The sequence below is a fragment of the Canis lupus genome, chromosome 16 (genome assembly GCF_003254725.2).
Source record: "Canis lupus dingo isolate Sandy chromosome 16, ASM325472v2, whole genome shotgun sequence".
Classification (NCBI taxonomy): Eukaryota; Metazoa; Chordata; class Mammalia; order Carnivora; family Canidae; genus Canis; species Canis lupus.
Genome location: NC_064258.1, coordinates 37437452 through 37453046, shown reverse-complemented (window position 1 = coordinate 37453046; position 15595 = coordinate 37437452). Strand labels below are relative to the sequence as shown.

The 15595-nt window shown below is 39.2% G+C and overlaps 1 protein-coding gene across 5 annotated transcripts in view; it reads right to left on the bottom strand.

Annotated features, from left to right (window-relative positions):
* Window positions 1-15595, bottom strand: part of TRMT9B (tRNA methyltransferase 9B (putative)) — a 71695-nt gene that overhangs the window by 35816 nt on the left and 20284 nt on the right. For all 5 annotated transcript variants that reach the window (XM_049094617.1, XM_025476534.3, XM_025476515.3 and 2 more), the window contains exon 2: window positions 814-971. The gene's annotated coding sequence lies outside the window, so the exon portion shown is untranslated. The remainder of the gene's footprint in view (window positions 1-813; window positions 972-15595) is intronic.

Below are 15595 nucleotides of genomic sequence, written 5' to 3'. Positions count from 1 at the left end.
GAACCTTCTCAGATATGCTCCTGAAGATGAGTCAGTAAGAGTAGCCAATGAAAGGAATTGTAGACAGTGCAGAAGGCATCTGTGAGCTACTTGGGTGGGAGCAGGGGTGAAGAAGCTTTTCTATATGCCCAAATCATAGCTTCAACACATATACATATAATTGACTTTCTTTATATTTACTAAATTATGATCCAAATTGTCCCCTGTTGAAAATATATGAATCATTTTATTTTCTCCAATTAGTTGCTGGGCAAAGACAAAATAAGAGTATATCTTTTAAAATGTTGAATTCAGATGAGTCCTTTTACAGTATTAGCCTTATATCTCTGGAGTAGTTAGTATTAAAAAACGTATTCTCCTTTTCTCCTGAATATGGTAAAACATCTCCTAGGGCAAAGATTTGTAACTCATACCTTCTGAAATTGAGATTAGCCATATGTGTATTTCCTAAAGAGGGTCAGCACCTCAACTTATGGGTTAGGGGCAAAGCCAGTTTTGAGATAAATAAAAATTCTGTAAAATTTGTTCTTTTACACATTCAGTTATACTCAACAAATATTATTTAAGCCTCTTGCACATGTAAGACACTAGAGGTAGAGATAAAACAATGTGCCCAAAAATTAATATGGGAAACAATACAAAGAAATAGAAAATTAAAATATGGCAGAAACTTTACTTTGGGGATGGATATATCCTGAGAGCTTCTAAACCCCCAAACTTAAGCTGTACCTTATTTAATCCTAATAATCTTATGATATTTATAATTAACCCCATTACAAATTACTAAACATCATAGTCTTTTAGGTCACTTACAAGTTTTCAAAACCACAAATGCCAAGGACCAAATCCAGTGTAATGAATATCCTGATCCAGGTGTGCACAGGTGCTACAGGAGCACATAGGGCAGGAAATTCATCTAGCCTGTAGCAGGGAGATGCAGTGAAGGCTCTTATGCAAGGCTTGCATCCAACCTGGAATTCAGAGGACAGAGGGTAGTCAGATAAAGGGGGAGTGGGTGCTTCTAGGCATAGGAAACAGCATATGCAAAAAAAAAAGAAACAAGACCTATTATATTCTTTTTGATGAACTTCAAGGAAACTAATAACAGTAATAGACACATGTGCACACACGCACTCATAATTTACTGTTATCTGGGCCGTTTTAAGCATGAAACATATGTTAACTCATAGAATCTATGCAATAACTATACAAAACAGGAACTAGTATGTACCCCATTTTACAGGTAAGAAAACCAAGGCACAGAGAGTATTAGTGACTTTCCAAAGTTAGAGAGCTAGGAAGTGGCAGAGCCAGGATCTAAACCTAGAAAGTTAGATTCCAGAGTTCACACTCTTAACTCTCCATCTTGGGGGAGGAAGAAAGGGCAGGTGGGTCTGGAAGAGTAGGTAATAGAACACCCAGGGCTTAGTTTAGCATTCTAGGGAGTTTGGATTTTACCTGAACATAATGAGGAACCATGAATTATTTCAACAGGAGAAATGACAAAATTTGATTGAAGTTTTAAAAATTTCCTTTGGGAATATAAAGTAATGATCATAAAATTACTCCCTGGATTTGAGAAAAGAGTGGAAGACATGAGTGAGACCCTTAACACAGAGATAAGGAATAACAATAGCAGAGATAAAGGGGTCAATAAACAAAACGAGAAACAATACAAAAGACAATTACATGCAAGGGAAACCCCATAAGGCTACTGGTGGATTTTTCAGCAGAAACTTTGCAGGCCAGAAGAGGATGGCATGATCTAGTCATGCTTGAATGACTAGAATTGAATTGAATGACTTGCTGAATGGCAAATATCTGCAGCCAAGAATACTCCAACCAGCAAGGCTATCATTCAGAATAGAAGGAGGGATAGAGTGTCCCAGCCAAACAAAAACTAAATGAGTTCATGACCACTAACTAGCCTTACCAGAAATATTGGAGGGTACTCTTTGAGTGAAAAGAAAAGACCAAAACTGACAGTATAAAAGTAGGAAAAATAAAAGCAATAAAAATGAATATATCTGTAAAAAATCAGTCAAGGAACTCACAAAATAAAAGGATGTAAAATGCGACACCATATACCTAAAACATGCAGAGGAAAGGAGTAAAGAATGAATCAAACTTAAATGACCATCAATTTAATATAGACTGCTACATGCAGAAGAGGTTAAATTAGAAACTTAATGGTAACCATAAATCAAAAATGAGTAATAATACACAAAGACAAATCTAAATATATCACTAAGGAAAACCAGGAAACCATGAAAGAGGGGAAAAAAAGTAATGATCAGAGAAAAACTTCAGAATTAACCACAAAACAAATCATAAAATGGCAATAGACACATATGTATTAATAATTACTTTGGTTTTTTAAATTCATTTTTATTTTTTAATAATTACTTTGAATATAAATGGACTAAACACTTTAAACAAAAGATGTAAGGTGACAGGATGGATAAAAAAATAAGACCCATCTACATGCTGTCTACAGACATCTCACTTTAGACCTACAAACACCTGTATATTGAAAGTAAGGTAATGAAGAAACATTTATCATGCAAATGGGTGTCAAAAGTAAGCCAGAGTAGCAATACCTATATCAGACAAAATAAAATTTAAAACAAAGATGTAATAAGAGACAAAGAAGGACATTACATAATAATAAAGGGGACAATCCAACAAGATACAATTGTGAATATTTATGCACCTAATATAGGAGCATCCAAATACATAAAGCAGCTAATAACACACAAGAAGTAATCAATGGTAATACAATAATAGTAGGGGACTATAACACCTCATTTATATCAATGGATAGATAATCAAAACAGAAAATCAATAAGGAAATAGTGGCTTTGAATAACACATTGAACCAGATGAATCTAATAGATATATTCACAACATTCCATCTTCAAAACAGCAGAATACACATTCCTTTCAAGTGGACCTGACACATTCTCCAGAAGAAATCATATGTTAGGCCACAAAACAGTCTCAACAAATTCAAGAAAACGGAAGGCATGTCATGCATCTTTTCCAATGACAACACTATGAAATAGAAATCAACCACAAGAGAAGGTCTGAAATGAACCCAAATACATGGAGGTTAAATAGCATGCTACTATACAATGAATGGGTCAATCAAAAAAAATTTCAAAAAATACATGGAAACAAATGAAAATGAAAACAAAGATCTTTGGGTGCAGTGAAAGCTGTTCTAAGAGGGCAGTTTACAACAATACAGGCCTACCTTAGAAGCAAGAAAAATCTCAAACACCTAACGTTGCACCTAAAGCAGCTGGAAAAAGAAAACAAAACCTAAAGCCAGCCAGAGAAAGAAAATAATAAAGATTAGAGCAAAAATAAATGATATAGAAAATTTAAAAAATAGTAGAGCAGATAAAGGAAACCAGGAGCTGGTTCTTTGAAAAGATAAAATTCATAAACTTTTAGGTGGACTCATCAAAACACAAAAAGAAAAAATTCAAATAAATATAATTACAAATTAAAGAGGAGAAAACAACCAACACTGCAGAAATACAAACAATTGTAAGAGAATATTATGAAGAACTACCTGGCAACAAATTAAACAACCTAGGAGAAATGGATAAATTCCTAGATACATGTAACTTATCAAAACTGAAGCAAGAGAAATTAAAAACTTGAATATACCAATTACCAGCAAGGAGATTGAATCAGTAGTCAAAAAACTCCCAACAAACAAAAGTCTAGGACCAGACAGCTTCAGAAGCCAATTCTACGAAATATTTATTGTTTAATATTTTTTCCCTTTAGTTTTTTTAACTTAAAATTTGTTAGTTAACATACAGTGCAATATTCATTTCTGGAGTAGAATTCAGTGACTCATCACACATATACAAAACCCAGTGTTCACCACAGCAAGTACCCTCTTTAATACACATCACCCACCTAGCCCATTTAAAGAAGAATTGATATCTATTCTTCTCAAACTATTCCAAAAAAGAGAAGAGGAAGGAAAACTTCAAAATTCATTTATGAAGCCAGAATTACCCTGATACCAAAACCAGATAAAGACACCACACAAAGGGGCACCTGAGTGGCTCAGTCAGTTAATCATCTGCCTTCAGCTCAGGTCATGATCTCAAGGTTCTGGGATTGAGCTCCACATCGGGCTCTCTGCTCAGCAGGGAGTCTGCTTCTCCTTCCCCCTTCTTGTGTGCTCTCTCAAAAAAAAATAAAATCTTAAAAAAAAAAAAAGACACCACAAAAAAGACAGCTACAGGCCAGTATCTTTGAGGAACACAGATGCAAAGTCCTTAATAAAATACTAGAAAACCAAATTCAACAAAGCATTAAAAAAAGAATTCACCATGATCAAGTGTAATTTATTCCTGGTATAAAAGGGTGGTTCAATATTTGCAGTCAATCCACGTGATTTATCACATTAATAAGAAAAAATATAAACTATATGATCATTTCAATAGATGCAGGAAAAGCATTTGACAAAGTACAATATCCATTCATAAGTGCTCTCAAAAAAGTAGGTTTAGAAGGAACATACCTCAACATAATAAAGGCCATATATGAAAAACCCACAGCTAACATCATCCTCAATGGGGAAAAACTGAGACCTTTCCCCCGAAAGTCAGGAACAAGACAGGGATGTCCATTCTCACCAGTTTTATTCAACATAGTACTGGAAGTCCTAGCCACAGCAATTAGACAACAAAAAGAAATAAAAGGTATTGAAATTGGTAAAGAAGAAGTAAAACTTTTACTATTTGCCGATATGATATTCTATACAGAAAACCCTAAAGACTCCACCAAAAAAAACGAGAACTGATAAATTAATTCAGTAAACTCACAGAATACAAAATCAAGGTACAGAAATCTATTGAATATCGATATACTAATAATGAAGCAGCAGAAAGAGAAATTAAGAAAACAATCCCATTTACAATTGCACCAAAAATACTCAGATACCTAGGTACAAGCCTAATTAAAGAGGTGAAAGACCTATACTCTGAAAAACTATAAAACACTGATGAAAGAAATTGAAATGACACAAAGAAATGTAAAGATATTCCATGTTCATGAGTTGGAAGAACAAGAAGTATTGTTAAAATGTATATACTACCCCCAAGCAATCTGCACACTTATAATCCCTATCAAAATACCAACATCATGTTTCACAGAACTAGAACAAATAATCCTAAAATTTATATGGAATCACAAAAGACCTGAATAAGCAAAGCAATTTTGAAAAAGAAGAGCAAAGGTGGCGGCATCACAATTCCAGACTTCAAGTTCTATTAAAAAACTGAAGTCATTAAAACAGTATGGTACTGGCACAAAAATAGACATATAGATCAATGGAACAGAAGAGAAAACCTGGAAATAAACCCACAATGATCTGGCAAATTAATCTTCAACAAAACTGGAAAGAATCGAATGGGAAAATGTCTCTTCAACAAATGGTGCTGGGAAAACTGGACAGCTATATGCGAAAGAATGAAATTGGACCACTTTCTTACACCATACACAAAAATAAACTCAAAATGAATTAAGGACCTAAATGTGAGATGTGACACCATAAAAACCCTAGAATAAAGTACAGGCAGTAACCTCTCTGACATTAGCTATAGCAAAACTTCTTTAGATATGTCTCCTGAGGTAAGGGAAAGAAAAACAAACTATTGGGACTATGTCAAAATGAAAAGCTTCTGCACAGCAAAGGAAACAATAGAACTAAAAATCAACCCATGGATGGGAGAAGATATTTGCAATAATATATCTGATAAAGGGTTAGTATCCAAAATATATAAAGAACTTACACTACTGAACACCCAAAAAAATAATCCCAATTAAAAAATGAGCAGAAGACATGAACAGACACTTCTCCAAAGAAAATATACAGATGGCCAGCAGACACCTGAAAAGATGTTCAACATCACCCATCATCAGGGAAATGCAAATCAAAACTATGATGAGATAACACCTCATACCTATCAGAATGGCTAAAATCAATAGTACAAGAACCAACAGGTATTGAGGATGACGTGGAGAAAAAGGAACCTTCTTGCACAATTGTGGGGAATGCAGACCAGTGCAGCTACTGTGTAAAACAGTATGGAGATTCCTCAAAAAGTTAAAAATTGAACTGCCCTATACTCCAGTAATCACACTACTGGCTATATACCCCCCAAAAAATACCAAAACACTAATCCAAAGGAATACATGTACCCCAGTGTTTACAGCAACATTATTTACAATAGCCAAGATACCGAAGAAAGGATCAAATTAATAGGACTGAGGGACTGATGAAGAGCATGTCAAAGAGGAAGAGATAATAATAATACTGACATCCTAAGATATACCACCACCATCCAAAACCAAAGTGGGAGAGAATGAAAGGCAAACAAAATGAAACTTTGGTAATGACCCTAAATAAACTGATAAACCAATTTTAAAACACATGTGACTATATCAAAGAAGCCTACTTAAGATTTATGGGGGATCCCTGGGTGGCTCAGCGGTTTGGCGCCTGCCTTCAGCCCAGGGCATGATCCTGGAGTCCCAGGATCGAGTCCTGCGTCCGGCTCCCTGCATGGAGCCTGCTTCTCCCTCTGCCTGTGTCTCTGCCTCTTTCTCTGTCTGTGTCTCTCATGAATAAATAAATAAAATATATTTTTTTGAAAAAAGATTTATGCATGTGCAGGAAATCGGATACAAGAAGGACTAGATGTTGGTAACGGACTTTGAAATGCCATGATCAGTAACATGTTATATTTCATTTATATTTCATGTACTGGCACGGGCTGTGCCTATATATTCCTTATGTTCTCTGATTGTAGCATTTTCCAAATAGGGACAAAGTAGCTTATGATGGCTGCATCTTTGCTGGGTATTGCAATTTATTCAGTGTTCAATAAAGGTCTATTTTATAAATATGTGTAGAAAGGAATAGAAGAATAAAAAATATACCACTTTAGATGGTGCTAAGGTCCACTGGTCGGAGGGAATGATCAGAGGGAGAGTTCGGGGCTGGATATATTGTTCCTGTCATGTTTGGAAGACAACAAAATAAACAAAATAAGATGGATAGGCTTGGAAGCTGCAGAGCACAGGCTGGACGAAAGATCATTTAAAAATCATTATCCTACGTCTTCGCAGTTAGGACCACTGGAATGAATTAAATCAAAAGAAATTATGCAGAGTTAAGAAATGGAACTGGGTTAGAACACCAGGGATCCCTAGTATTTAACCCTCATACATGTTAGTATTAGAGAAAAGGCTATCCATGTGCTGCCATTAGAGCTCTACCATAATTAAATTTAATGGAACAAACACTGACTGCCCGCCCCTACTAAGCAACAGTAGCTTTGGTAGCTTTGAGAGGAGCAGAAAATGGGTGGTTCCCTCCTCTCAAGAAGCTACAGGCTGATACAAAAGTAAAACAGAACATCCGCTGAATGACAATAGTAGGAAGCAAGCACATGATTTATTGATGAAAAAATATAGATAGCAAGCAAGATTAGCTTTTAGAATTTGGAGCGACACTCTGAGTATTATTCCATCTACATAATGAGGCGAGTAAAACAGGATGCTGTTCTAATGAATATTCTTTACCCTACACAGAAGCCCTTACTGATACACCAGAGAGAGTACAGTAGAAGTGGTAGGAAAAAGGAACAGCATTTCTAATTAACATCTCATGAGCAGAACAAACTCAGGCCTTTCACACTATATAATATGGAGCACTGGAGAATATCACCCTCTCTGTAATCCCAACAGGGTCTACAGGTCCCTCACCCTCACCCTCACCCCCAGTGTAAATGCATGTGGAAAGAAAGCAGAAAACATGAGGGAAGTACATCTTAGGAGAAAGACTGAATATTTTGAGAATATTTTGTTTTCCTTGAGAGTAATCCAAAGATTACATGTCTAAATTGACTCTATTTAGGTTCAGGATACTACCTCCAAAATCTCAGTGAAGGAAATGAAGGTCCTATCAGCCAGGTGAGGAGCATGAGTGTATGAGGGGGAGGGTGGTGACAGGAGGAGAATACAAAGTCAAGCTAAGAACTCACAGCACAATGATGATGAGATCTGTTATCCAAGGCTGCTCCTCCACAGACAATGAATGACTAGACCAGATTCATTGAACTCTGTTACAGTTCATTTTGATTTGGGAGATTAGAGCCTGCCAGGAAGTCAAATATGAGATTTAAGAAAAATGAAAATATAGCACCCTGCTTCGCCAGGCATTTAGCTGCTGGTGTCAATTTGACAAAACCAGCTCTGGTCTGTGTTAAGATAAAGGCAACAGGATGTCCAGAATGGCAGCTTGGAAGGAGATTATTTTGATGTAACAGAAGGCAACACATGACCCATGTGAAGGGGAGAAGCAGAACATGGCCCATCTTCTTTCCGCTTAGGAAAGGTTTCAGCAGGTCAAGTGACGAGGAATCCCACAATCATCTTACTGTCAAATCATTGTCCAAGAAGGAGTTTTACGTGAGGACAATGGTGTCGATATAAAATGAGACATCGTGTGATGATTTTTTAAGAATGGAATTAAGGAGCTACATATGAAGATGCATAATGTATTCATAAAATGTATTTATAATACAATTGACCCAAATTGGTATTCATGGGGTTTTTGTGAAAACAAATCTGAATATTTGAGGTTCAGGGAAAGAGTCACATGCACACAAAGTATAGTAACATCTGAACTGTTGGCATCCTATCCTATAGATTCCACCTACATCTCACCTCTTATGACCTCACACCTCCCCTCTCATTGTCTCAGCTTGGAGTTCCCACTCTTTGGATTTCGTAGATACAACCCTCCCCGACCAAATCTCAGCGGGACATCTGGAGAACCAAAGGGACAAGTTGGTTCTTTACTTGAAGGCTAGGACACACACATACACACATTTTTAAAGCCTATTATTTACTGTCACCATAATTGCATAGATGAATGGATAATTTACCCCCACAGAAGTTGGGAGGCCATAATTTTGAACTAAATAAATACTTTATTTTTTTAAACGTTTTATTTATTTACTCGTGAGAGACACAGAGAGAGGCAGAGACATAGGCAGAGGGAGAAGCAGGCTCCACGCAGGAAGCCAGATGTGGGACTCCATCCCATCATGCCCCGAGCCAAAGGCAGACACCCAACCGCTGAGCCACCCAAGTGTCCCTAAAGAAATTCTTTAAAATTGAATAATATTAAGCATTGTGAGAAACTGACTAAACTTCCTTTAATTTTCTCATTCCATTACAGATTGATCACAAACCAACACTGAAATAAAGAACTGAGTTTGGGGACCAGCTTAATATGATGGTTTCGAGCCACACCAGTCCCCCCAGCTTCACAGCTTGTGAGGCTCCTGAAATTCAACCCCAACAGCATGTTCATGGTCATGTCTCATTTCTCTTCAGACTTAAAGTCCAAATACCTCAACATGTCACATGAAGCTCTCTGCCATGTGACCCCAGCCAACCCTCCAGCATTTCTCCGCTATGATATTCCACTCAAAGTAGTCAGTCAGCAAACTGCTCATTACCATAAGATAAGGACTTGGCAGCAGAACGTAAATCAAGGATTGCTTCTTTCATCGAGAAACTCTTACTGTAAATTGTCCTGGGTAGCATAGAGCAATTTACAGCAAGAGTTTCTCGATGAAAGAAGCAATCCTTGATTTACATCAAAGATGAATGGATAAAGAAGCTGTGGTCTATGTATACAATGGAATATTCCTCAGCCATTAGGAACGACAAATACCCACCATTTGCTTCAACGTGGATGGAACTGGAGGGTATTATGCTGAGTGAAGTCAGTCAGTTGGAGAAGGACAAACATTATATGGTTTCATTCGTTCAGGGAATATAAAAAATAGTGAAAGGGATTAAAGGAGAAAGAGAAAATGAGTGGGAAATATCAGAGAGGGAGACAGAACATGAGGGACTCTTAACTCTGGGATACGAACAAGGGGTAGTGGAAGGGGAGCTGGACAGGGGGATGGGGTGACTGGGTGACGGGCACTGAGGGGGCACTTGACAGGATGAGCACCGGGTGTTATGCTATATGTTGGCAAATCTAACTCCAATAAAAAAATATACAAAAAAAAAAAAAAAAGAAAAGAAAAGAAAGAAACTCTTGCCGTGATCAAGGATAAAGGAACCGGTTTAGTGACTTAGCTGATTTACAGTCAAGGACAAGCTCCTTATCTAGTGGCACTGCTCTCTCTATGACGTGAGCTTCTCTGAATGAATGCTTTAGACATCTGTTGTCTTCATGCTTTTAGCTCATCTGTCCTGTCTGTCTGGAATTACCTTGCTCCCCTAGACTACCTGAGAGACGTAATTATCCCTGTGAAGGCTCTCCTGTCCCCTGGATAGATTCACCGCTCTGTGCTCCCTCGGGTCCTCCCTGTGTTACACAGATCCACCAGCATGACGGTGGTCACTGTTTAGTCTGTTCCAGCTGCCTCACATGGTGTTAATGAAACAAATATATGGCATCTCACACAACATTGCTTTGCACCAAGAGATTTTTTTTTTTTTTTTGTTTTTTTTTTTTTGCACCAAGAGATTTACCCTATAGTGAAAGAAGTAATAAATGATGTCCTATCACTAACCTTACCAGGTACCCAAACACCTAGAAACCTCGAGCCTTTTCTAAAGGTAGAATGGCCTAAGAAAGACTCAATTGAGGTCCACGTGGGAAACAATATCTCTGACTTTGAGATGGGGCTTGTATACATTATTCTGATGTATGTGATATGTGACACTCTTTTTTTTTTTTTTTCCTGTAGGTCTTGGGTCTGGGAAACATGAATAGGAGTGAAGTGAAAATTTAGAGCAATGCCACTAATAATTAGTCTAATGATTTTTTGAATATTTTCTCTCTGTTGCTATGGCTCTGGGTTTGCAGGTTTAGAGGTTCTCACACTCCAGGGATTACTATGGCTGTGGAACCTAGTACGGCAGTAGGACTCTACGTTGGTGGCCATGGGTCCTGGTCAAACTGACAATTAGACCTCGGAGTCTTAAGTTCTGGAGCTGCTCTAGGGTACACTTACTTTCCAAGTCTGGTTCTCTGACTTTCTATGACTTCCATAGCCTTTCAATAAATTCCTAATCAGGGATCCCTGGGTGGCGCAGCGGTTTGCGCCTGCCTTTGGCCCAGGGCGTGATCCTGGAGACCTGGGATCGAATCCCACGTCAGGCTCCCGGTGCATGGAGCCTGCTTCTCCCTCTGTCTATGTCTTTGCCTCTCTCTCTCTCTCTCTCTCTCTCTCTCTCTCTCTGTGACTATCATAAATAAATAAAAAAATAAATTAAAAAAATTCCTAATCAGCCTGTAGATCATCAGTGTCAGTTTCTGTTGCTTATGGTCAGGAACCATGGATCACACAGAACTGAAAAATCATTATTATAATCATTTGTTTCTGTCTACTTCCTCCAGCTTAACTTTCAGCTCTGTATTGACAATGATCATTCCTGCCTCTGATCTCTTTATCCATAATCTCTCTTACTGTATCTGACAAATTTGGTGGTGGTGGACAATTGCCAAGTGAAGGAATGAATGTTCCCAAATAGCTTTTGCTGGATTCACAACTTTTAAGAAGAAAGAGGCAAATAATAAGTTGTAAATTAAAAATATTTTTTTAATTTTTAGTTGTGATAAAAACATAAAATTTAGCATCTTAACCATGTATAAGTATACAACTCAGTAGTGTGAAGTATATTCACATTGTTCTGCAACAGACCTCCAGAACTTTTTCATCCTACAAAACTAAAACTCTATGCCTATTAAATAATAACTCCCTGTTTCCCCCTGCCCCAATCCCTAGCAACTACCGTTCCTTCTAAGTGCTCGACTGTTTTAGATACCTCATATAAGTAGGCTTATTCAGTATTTGTCTTGTGACTGGCTTATTTCATTTAGCATAATGATCTTAAGTTTCATCCAGGGATTTCCTTCCTTTCTCAGGCTGAACAATATTTCATTGTATGGACACACCATAATGTTTATCCATTCATCTGTTGATGGACATTTGGGTAACTTCCACCTTTTGGCTATTGGAACAATGCTGCTAGAACATGGGTGTGCAAAAAGCTCTTTAGGATCCTACTTTCCATTTTCTTGGATAAATACCCAGACATGGGGTTGCTGGATCATATGTAGCTCTATTTTTAATTTTTTGAGGATCTTCCATATTGTTTTCCAGAGTGGCTGTATCATTTTACACTCCTACTGATGGTCTGGAAGGGTGCCACATCCTCCCAACATGTTATTTTCTGTTCTCTTTTAAAAATATTATCCACCCTAATGGGTGTGAGGTGATATCTCTTTGTTGTTTTTATTTACACTTCTCTAGTAATTAGTGATACTGAGCATCTTTCATATGCACGTTGGCCATTTTTATGTCATGTCTGAATAAATACCTATTCAAGTCCCTTGCCCATTTTGAAAGTCAGGTAATTTAGTTAATGATTTTTCTTTTTCCTTTTTTCCTTGTTGTTGTTGAGTTGTAGGAGCTCTTTATGTGTTTTGGATATAAACCTCTTATCAGATACATGATTTCAAATATTATCTTCCATTCTATAGGTTGCCTTTTCACCCTTGATTGTGTCTTTTGGTGCAGAAAAGATTGTATCTTTTATTTTTTTTAAGATTTTTAAATTAATTATTTAATTAATTTATGAGAGACACACAGAGAGAGGAGAGACATAGGCAGAGGGAGAAGCAGGTTCCATGCAGGGAGCCCGATGCGGGACTTAATCCCAGAACTCTGGGATCACGACCTGAGCCAAAGGCAGATATTCAACCGCTGAGCCACCCAGGCATCCCAAAGACTGTGTCTTTTAATAAATTTGACATAGTCCCAGATAAGCTCTAAATTTTATCCTGAGGTCTACATATATTTAACAGTTATATGTTCAACAAAATATCTGATATCCATATGAAGTAAACTGATTTGGGGGGCTGTGGAACATTCTGATTTCCATGGGCTCAGAAGTACATCTGCTGACCGACTTGCATTTGTTATCATACACTCCTTTCTCCTCGAAGAGAGACAAGGGATGAACTGTCCATACTTACCCATAAAGCAAACCCACCAGCTATATGCTGACAGCTCAACAGCTTCCTTCCTGCAATTCTCTCCCCTCTCTTCCCAACCACCAATTTTCCCTTTGCTATTAAATCTTTCCCATTAATATAAAAATATGCTTCAATATCTCTTAACCTAAAAAGAACCCTCCCAGGCATGACCACAGATCACTATCCAGTTTCGGCCCTACTTTCTCTGCTTTTTATGGCAGGATTATTAAAAAATGCTGTGTCTACTCTTTGGCCTCCCTCTTATTGCTGAATTCTCCATCATCACACTGATCATAAAGCACCTAGACCATAATGCTGGACCCAGTAAATGGCATAGTCAGCTTAGCTACTTTCAGGAAAAAAAACAAAAACAAAAAACAAAAAAGCCTTGCCACTGTTGTCCCTCTTTCATGCAACAAAGTGGTAAAATGCTTTTGTTTCACCAACAACCCAGTGACATCGGAGGGCCATTCACTTTCCACCAACCCCAAGTCACTGCTTTGACTGCAGACTATGACGCTTCTGCTGCCCACAGCCTTTGCCAGACACTTGGAACTTTTATTTTCAGATCTGTCCTGGGGAACAAGTGGGATTTGTAGGTGACGTGGTATCCCTGGAGACCTAATTCTGTGGCACTCATACTTCTACTGCTCTTGTTGTCCAATTTGCTTTGTTCACAAACACCCTTATTTCTGCAACTGAGATTCCCTGTCCAGTGTAAGATCAAGTCCATGTTGCACGCCAATCTGAAATTTCTCGTCTCTGGCTTGGGCCTGCTGCCATGGTGAATGAAGCCAGTGAATGAAGGTGGAGCGCAGGGGTATCTTTTTTTGGACCTCCGCCCTTACTCCCAGGTCCACCTTGCTTCAAACCTTCCAGCGCTGGAGTGGTTGGAGAGACAGCCAGCAAGGTGATGTCAGGGAGCTAGAAAAGTCCCTTTTTGACTAGAAGTGGTGTGAGTGATCGCTGGGCATGCTGGGAACTAAAGGCTGCTTCTCTATTTCATGGGCCATTTGGTAGCCTCTGTGGAACACTTTCATTGGTTCCTTGTAGTCCCTCATTGCCGCAGACTCTGGGAGTGCACTGTCCCGCTGGCAGCTGACAAGGACTCTCAGCAGCTGGTCACCGGCGCTACGCCTCCCACATTTTCACCCGCCATCTTGTCAGGCATCTAGATGGGGCCATATTTAGCAGCTAGGCCAACACCATCTATCTTGTGTGGCCCACATCTGGTCCAAGGAAAACACCTCTGATCCATCCTCAGGGAGAGTGCCAGTACTTCCCAAATAATACCTATATCCCCTGCTCTGTTTCTATCAATCTTTGTATTTTCCAGGTGTAGGGTTGACCCCAGACTGCTGTGCCCTCTAAACTACAAGGGCCACAGATCAAGCTTTCTGTGTGGTCCCCCTTAAAGCTCTGCCACTTGACTTGAGGATGGGAGAAACATCTTCCTCTCTTTTCCCAAGATGGTGTGTGTGTGTGTGTGTGTGTGTGTGTGTGTGTGTGAGAGAGAGAGAGGGAGAGAGAGAGAGAGAAGGAGGAAGGAGGAAGAAGGAGGAGGAGGAGGAGGAGGAGGAGGAGGAGGAGGGGGTTGGAGGAGGGAGAACAGGGTAAGGTGACATCCACAGTGTGCCACAAAATTCTCTCTAAATAAATCCTCACCCCAGCATCCCAGTTCTTCAACATGGTTTGGCCTAAGGGTCACAAAACCAGATTTCATATTATTCAGGCTTAAAAAAGAAGGAAATGCTGACACATGCTTTAACACAGAGGACCCTTGTAGACATGCTATGTGAAACAGCCAGGCAGAAAGGGACAAGTATTATCTGACCCACTTATCTGAGGTCCCCAGAGTAGTCAAGTCCAGAGGGACAGTGGAATGGTGGCTGCCAGGGGGTGGGGGCTTACTGTTTCATGGGCACAGAGTTTCAACTCAGGAGGATTAAAAGGATTCCAGAGATCGGCTGCACAACAATGCAAACGTACTGAATGCCACTGAACTGTACACTTACAAAGGTTAGCAAATTTTATGTTATGTATATTGTAGTACAGTTCTTAAAAACAACAGGTTTCCACCACTTCTGCGGTTCTGCTTGGGTAATCTAGCAAGGAATTTCATAGCATGAGCCTAACTGCAGCCCTTGGGACCAGGACCGTGGTTAAGTGAGGGTCCCTCCACAGCCTTCTCCACCTTGCTCTGTGTCCTGAAGTGGGGGCTCTGCAAACAGCATGTCTACTTTGTCAAGGGGCTCTGCAGACTGGGCACATCAAATGGAGCCTGGCAGGCAGAGGAGGGAGAGGGGAGCAGCTCCTTCTGGTGGCTTCCTGTTCCTGCTGGAGTTACCCGGCAACAGCCCTTTACCCTGACAGCAGCATTTGTCTCTGGTGGCAGTCGGCTAGGGCTTAGATTTTTCCCACTCTCCCAAAGCCAGCCCTTTGTGCACCCTGAGGAGATACCACAGCGGCTGAGCAGCACTCCTGCCA